The sequence below is a fragment of the Meles meles genome, chromosome 1 (genome assembly GCF_922984935.1).
Source record: "Meles meles chromosome 1, mMelMel3.1 paternal haplotype, whole genome shotgun sequence".
NCBI classification, from domain to species: Eukaryota; Metazoa; Chordata; class Mammalia; order Carnivora; family Mustelidae; genus Meles; species Meles meles.
This window is the reverse complement of record NC_060066.1, coordinates 112266007-112271917: the sequence shown is the minus strand read 5'-3', so window position 1 is coordinate 112271917 and position 5911 is coordinate 112266007. Positions and strand designations below refer to the sequence as shown.

Genomic DNA, 5911 nt, shown 5'->3' with positions numbered 1-5911 from the left:
CCTGCTCTGCTTCTGATTTTGGCACCAGTCTTTAGGCTGAGCGTGTAAGAGTAGGAAAGACACACTGTCCCTAAGAAGGTCATAGACTACTGTTGAAGTCTAAGTTTAAAAGGAGTTTTGCCTTCTTTGTCATTTTTTAAGAATCCCGAATCTAAAAATATTAGAGAGTGGTTCTTAGGTTTGGAGAGCCTTAGAATCAGCAGTGGAGATCACAGGAGCCACTTCCTGGGCTCCAATCCCAGGTATTTCATTGGTGTGTGGCCCCAGAATCTGCATTTCTTACACGAATAACCCCAGGTGATTTTTTTTTTCCTTTGGGGTTTCAAAGGTTTTTTTTTTAGCCTTTTAAAAAAAATTTCTTTTCAGTGTTCCAAATTCATTGTTTATGCACCACACCCAGTGCTCCATGCAATGTGTGTCCTCCATAATACCCACCACCAGGCTAACCCAGCCTCCCACCCCTCTCCCCTCCAAAACCCTCAGATTGTTTCTCAGAGTCCACAGTCTCTCATGGTTCATCTCCCCTTCCAATTTCCCCCAACTCCCGTCTCCTCTCCAGCTCCCCATGCCCTCCATATTATTCCTCATGCTCCACAAATAAGTGAAACCATTTGATAATTGATTCTGCTTGACTTATTTCACTCAGCATAATATCCTCCAGTCCCATCCCAAGTCATCCTTCCTGATGGAGGCATAATACTCCATAGAGTATATGGACCACATCTTCCTTATCCATTCGTCCGCTGAAGGGCATTTTGGTTCTTTCCAGTTTGGTGACTGTGGCCATTGCTGCTATGAACACTGGGGTATAGATGGCCGTTCTTTTCACTACATCTGTATCTTATCCCAGGTGATTCTGATGCAGACCACAGTTTAAACTGTTGTTCTCCAACATTGACCCAAAAGTATAGCGTTGTTTCACTTCAATTGATAACTTTTAACTGAAAAGTGTATAAGTCCTTCCATAAATGTTGGCACAGAGATCTGCAAATATTCCTTGGGAAGAGTCCTTAGTTATGTTCTTTTGCTTTCCAAGAATTACTATAAAGCTATCACTCCACAATTATTTCTAGAGAGTCACAACCACGGACAACAACAAACAAAACCCTCAAATAGTATCTCACAACCATCACCACCACTGCGACCAGTAACAGAAAGACCCAAGAAAAGACTCCCACCTGAGGTAGGGATGCCTCCTATTTTATTAGTCGATGGAGTGACTCCACATCTGCTCTCCTGCTCTGTTGTTCAAGTATTTCCATGAAAGCCTTTGGCTGTCAATACAGAGGAACTCACTGGCCCAATCGGCTGAATGGATGAAAGTCGGTAAGCTATTAAGGCAAAGAAACCAAGTGTGAGACCATGTCGCCCTGTGCTTATTCCAGCATCCCAGTGATTCGTCCTCCATCCCTGTGCTGCCAGTGCTGCTGCACTCTGAAGGGATAGTCAGTAATCAGTGAAGAACTCAGATACTGTTTCTACAAAATTCATTTTAAGTACATAACATTTAGGAAAGCAATAGAGTATGATGTCATATTAACCTCACTACGCTCAGGATCCAGTCACAGATCAGTTGCTTTTCACCCTTTGTGAAAGACTGAAAAGTAGCTTTGTGCCTTAAGAGAACTCGTTGCAACAAAAATGTACCTTTGATGAGAACATTGTCCAATATTCACCTCTTTGTAAGTTATGTCCTAACCCTCCCTCTGAGAGTAACTGAACCCACTCTTGAAATATCTTTCTGTGTGGCCGCCAATGGCTTCCACTTGGCATAATTCCCACAAGAACCTTGCTGAGCCCCTGCAAGGAACAGACCACAGAAAAGAATGGAAAGAAAAAAGATGGCAGGTGATGAGGAGAGCAAAGGCCAGTGAAATGTAAATAAAAGCAAATTTCCTTACAGTCTCTTATAACACCTAAAAATCCCTTTGGAAACATCTTTATCTCCACCCTCCACCCCCAATGTACAGTATATGATCAACCGCTCCTCACAATCCCAGGGCACCGCTTCCCGTCCAGGGGTCCTGTCCCTGAACTTTAATAAAAACACCTTTTTGCCCTGAAGACACCTCAAGAATTCTTTCTTGACCATTTGCTCCTGGCCCACATCACATCAACAGGTACCTAAAAGTAACACATAAACATGAATATAACTAGCTCTTGACCTATGAACCTAAGACAGAAAACCTGCAAAGTTTGTACAGAATTTATCGCATTCCCCAGAACTCATTACCACTGAGGTGAATGAGCTAGATGCTTCTTACTGTGCTACAAAGTCACCATAAACAGAGAGCATTAAAAGAACACATGTTTTTTTTTTTTTTTTTTTTACCTTACAGTTCTGAGGGTGCAGAGTCCCAACAAGGATCTCACTGGACTAAGATCCAGATGTCCACAGGGCACCTTCCCTTCTGGAGGCTCTAGGAGAGGGTGGAAATTAGTCAAGGAAACCACACTAAAATGCAGTCCCAAGATTTTAGCAAAGGAGTTCCTCTGCCCTCCTTACCTCCTAAGGCATTGCGGCCCCAAGGGAGGGACTGATCTGACCTTACTGGGACTTGACATTGCACAGGCATAGGCCTCTACTAACCAGGCCAGAGTCAGGAATGCTTGCTTTGTCCACCCCCCAGGAGGACACCAGCACTCTTCCGGCTCACAGTTCACCCCGATGGACTTTTAGAACAATCTTCCCAACTGACCCCTTTCCTCCAAAAAGAAGAGTGTCTCTCCCATTTGTTCTCTGGACTCACCTATGGATTTGCCAATGCTGCTTTATCCCAGATAGCCTTTCCCTTTTATTCCCGACAAATCCCATTTTTGCTGGTAAAATAACTGGCAGTTTCTATTTTTTAGGTGAACCAGACAGTGTGTCTCTTTGCCTGTTCCAGCTTCTAGAGGCCCCTCCTCCATGCTCAGCCCCGGCCCCAGCAGGCAGAATCCTCCTCATGCAGCATCCTTCTGACCTCCTTCTCTGCCTTTTCCAGTTTTAAGACCCCCTTGTCATTCAGGGGGTTGCCTGGAGAATCCAGGATCATCTCCCCATCTCAAGGTCCTTAACATAAGTGCCTCTGCAGGGGCCCTTTTGGTGCTGATGGAACGCGTGCACAGGTTCCTGGTGACGGGATTTTGTAATACAGGTGAAGTTTGGTGGAGTGAGGTTGGGAGCCAATGATGAAGAAAGAATTCTTGCAACGTCTCTGGTGCAAAATGTTGGTTTTACTAAAGCATGGGGACAGGACCCTTGGGCAGAAAGAGCTGCTGCCTAGGGTTGGGAGCCAAGGCTCATTATACACTTGGGCATTAGGGGTAGGGAGAAAGGGTGATTTTCAAAAGAATACGCTAAAGAGGACCTTCAAAATCCTGGAGGCCTTTGCCATTGTCAAGTTAAGGTTGCTTTTCCCTATAGTTCGGCATTACCCATAAGACAGCTGGCAGCTTCCTGAAACTGTCCCAGAGATCTTACCCAGGAGTGGGAGGTCAGGGGTTCAGGGAGTCAGCCTGTGCTTTGTCCTTTAGATAGCCTTCTGCTTCCTCCTCACTGGCATTAGCATGGACACCTCCTAGGGACGGGGCATTATTCTACCCCCCACCACACTATGAACTAGGTGACAACTAAAGTTGGACACCCTCTGCCCCTCAATCTTTTTGAATTTCAACAATCCGATAAAAGAAAAGCACTCCTTCAAGGTGCAATCAAGACAAAGGCAAATCACTCCATCCCAGGGCCATACAATTGCCCAAGTACTGGTCTCTTGGGATATTTGTTTTGCTTTGTTTCCCAGACCTGGCTTTTTTCCACCAACTTTGATGTAGAAATCTCATCCAAGGGGAAGAGTACCGCGGTGGAAGGAGGATGGAAGGCGGTGGCAGAGGGGGCACCTGGAACCCTGCTAACCCCCTGCTGTAAACTCTGAGCCCAGTCTAAGGGAGCAGAAGGGATGGTTTCCTTTGGCCCTGTCCTCAACAGTGGGATCCTTGGTCATTCTCTCCAGGGCAGCCGTGAGGGAACTCTGCGTCCCTGCCCTAGGAGCCCGCCTGGTGAAGAAGCCGTTCCCTGCGGTGTTCTCAGGGCCTGGGATGTTGCCAGCTGGTGTCAGACAGAGGGCCAGCCCAGAGGTTGCTGACTTTTGGTTCCCTGCCCCATACCCCAGGGTGTCCAGGCCTGAGGGGGTGCGTGGGGGACTGGCTAGGAGGCTGAGCTCCACAGGTGTAGCCAATGCCCTCTGTCTCCTCAAAGCAGGTTCTAAGGAGAGGGAGAAAGGGAGAGATGGATCTGCGCTTCTCTGTCTGCTGGAAAGTCCTCCCTCATGTTCCTCTCAGGCTGGGGCAGCCTTCCCTGTGCTGAGTGCTCTGTGTGCCTGCCTGTGTGTGGTGGTGGGGAGACCCCCTGATGTCATGGATGGGGCGCGTCTGATGTAAATCAGTTACCCTTAGGCCACCAAGGTTCTGGGCCTGAGAATTCCTGGGGCAGAGGATGTAGCAGTGCTGTGGCTTCCATTGTATTGGGAAGACTCCTGTGGAGGGTGAGGATGCTTGGGGCAGGAGTGGGTGCTGAGGCTTTTGGGGTGTTGGTTGGTGAGTGAGTGTATGTGCAGGGTGGATGGCGGGTGAGGCTAGTGTGGGGGCGAAGCCAGAGGCGGGGAGGGTCATACTTACCTGGCAGGGGAGATACCATGATCAAGCAGGTCGTTTTCCCAGGATGAGGCTTGTCCATTGCACTGCGGACGTGCTGACCCCTGCAATTTTCCCAAATGTGGGAAACTCGACTCCATAATTTATGGTAGTGGGGGACTGTGTTTGCCTTTTCCCCGGGTAATAGGTGTTCAATAACAGAATGCTCTGATTTTTAATTTTTTCTTAGAGCTTTATCTTTTTTTTTTTTTTTTTTCTGTCAATGGGAGATTTCTTTTTTTTTTCCCATTTTATTTATTTTTTCAGCGTAACAGTATTCATTCTTTTTGCACAACACCCAGTGCTCCATACAAAACGTGCCCTCCCCATTACCCACCACCTGTTCCCCCAACCTCCCACCCCTGACCCTTCAAAACCCTCAGGTTGTTTTTCAGAGTCCATAGTCTCTTATGGTTCGCCTCCCCTCCCCAACGGGATTGGGAGGGAGACAAACCATAAATGACTCTTAATCTCATAGAGCTTTATCTTTTAAGAGAACATTTGCACGTGTTACTGTTTTAGCGGTACCACTTACTTAGTGAATGCACGATTTATAACCCACTTAACTGCATTGCTGGTTGACGGTCTTTCTCACCGGAGACACGCGGGAGTCCTCTATGCACAGTTTTCAGGAAAAGATTGGGCCTCTTGTTTTTCTTGAGGTCTCTCCTGGAGCAGTGTGCCCAGTGTTCTCCAATATTTTGTGTGATTCTGCTTATGTTCTGGTGTCTTGCAGTCCCAGGATCTAGGTGGAGAAGGTGCTTTCTTTCACTCCCCAGGGAACACAAGCCAGAGTCTGTCCCCCTCTGCTGCCCTCTGGCTCCCCTTTTCCCACCAGCACCCTACGAAGCCTCACGCAATCCCCAGACTCCCTATCCTTAATCAGGCCACTTCTTACCCTTGGCAGCCTTCCTCCAGAGAGCCATTCAGAGAATATAGACTTTGGAACTTGACGTGCTTTTGTTATTTATTTAAGTTTATTTAAGCGATCTCTATACCCAGCAGAGGTGGGGGATCACGAGCTCAGGACACCTAGATCCAGACTCTGGTGTTCTTTGGACTGAGCCAGCTGAATGACCCTTGATAGGCTTCTAAAGAGGCATGTCTGCTCACTTGCAAAGGACCCGTTTAGTTGGCACCAGAGACCTTTCCCAGACAGCAGGTTAGCTCTTGGGCAAGGGACAGTGGGCCTTCTGCTTGCTCTCAGGCTCAAGCAAAAACTGTCCTCACAGCTGTGTTG

The 5911-nt window shown here is 47.5% G+C and overlaps 1 non-coding gene across 1 annotated transcript; it reads left to right on the top strand.

Moving 5' to 3' along the window:
• The first annotated feature begins 4648 nt into the window (after positions 1-4648).
• Positions 4649-4812, top strand: LOC123927577. Its single transcript, XR_006815491.1, has one exon. It is a non-coding gene; the product is annotated as a U1 spliceosomal RNA (small nuclear RNA).
• Positions 4813-5911: the final 1099 nt, after the last annotated feature.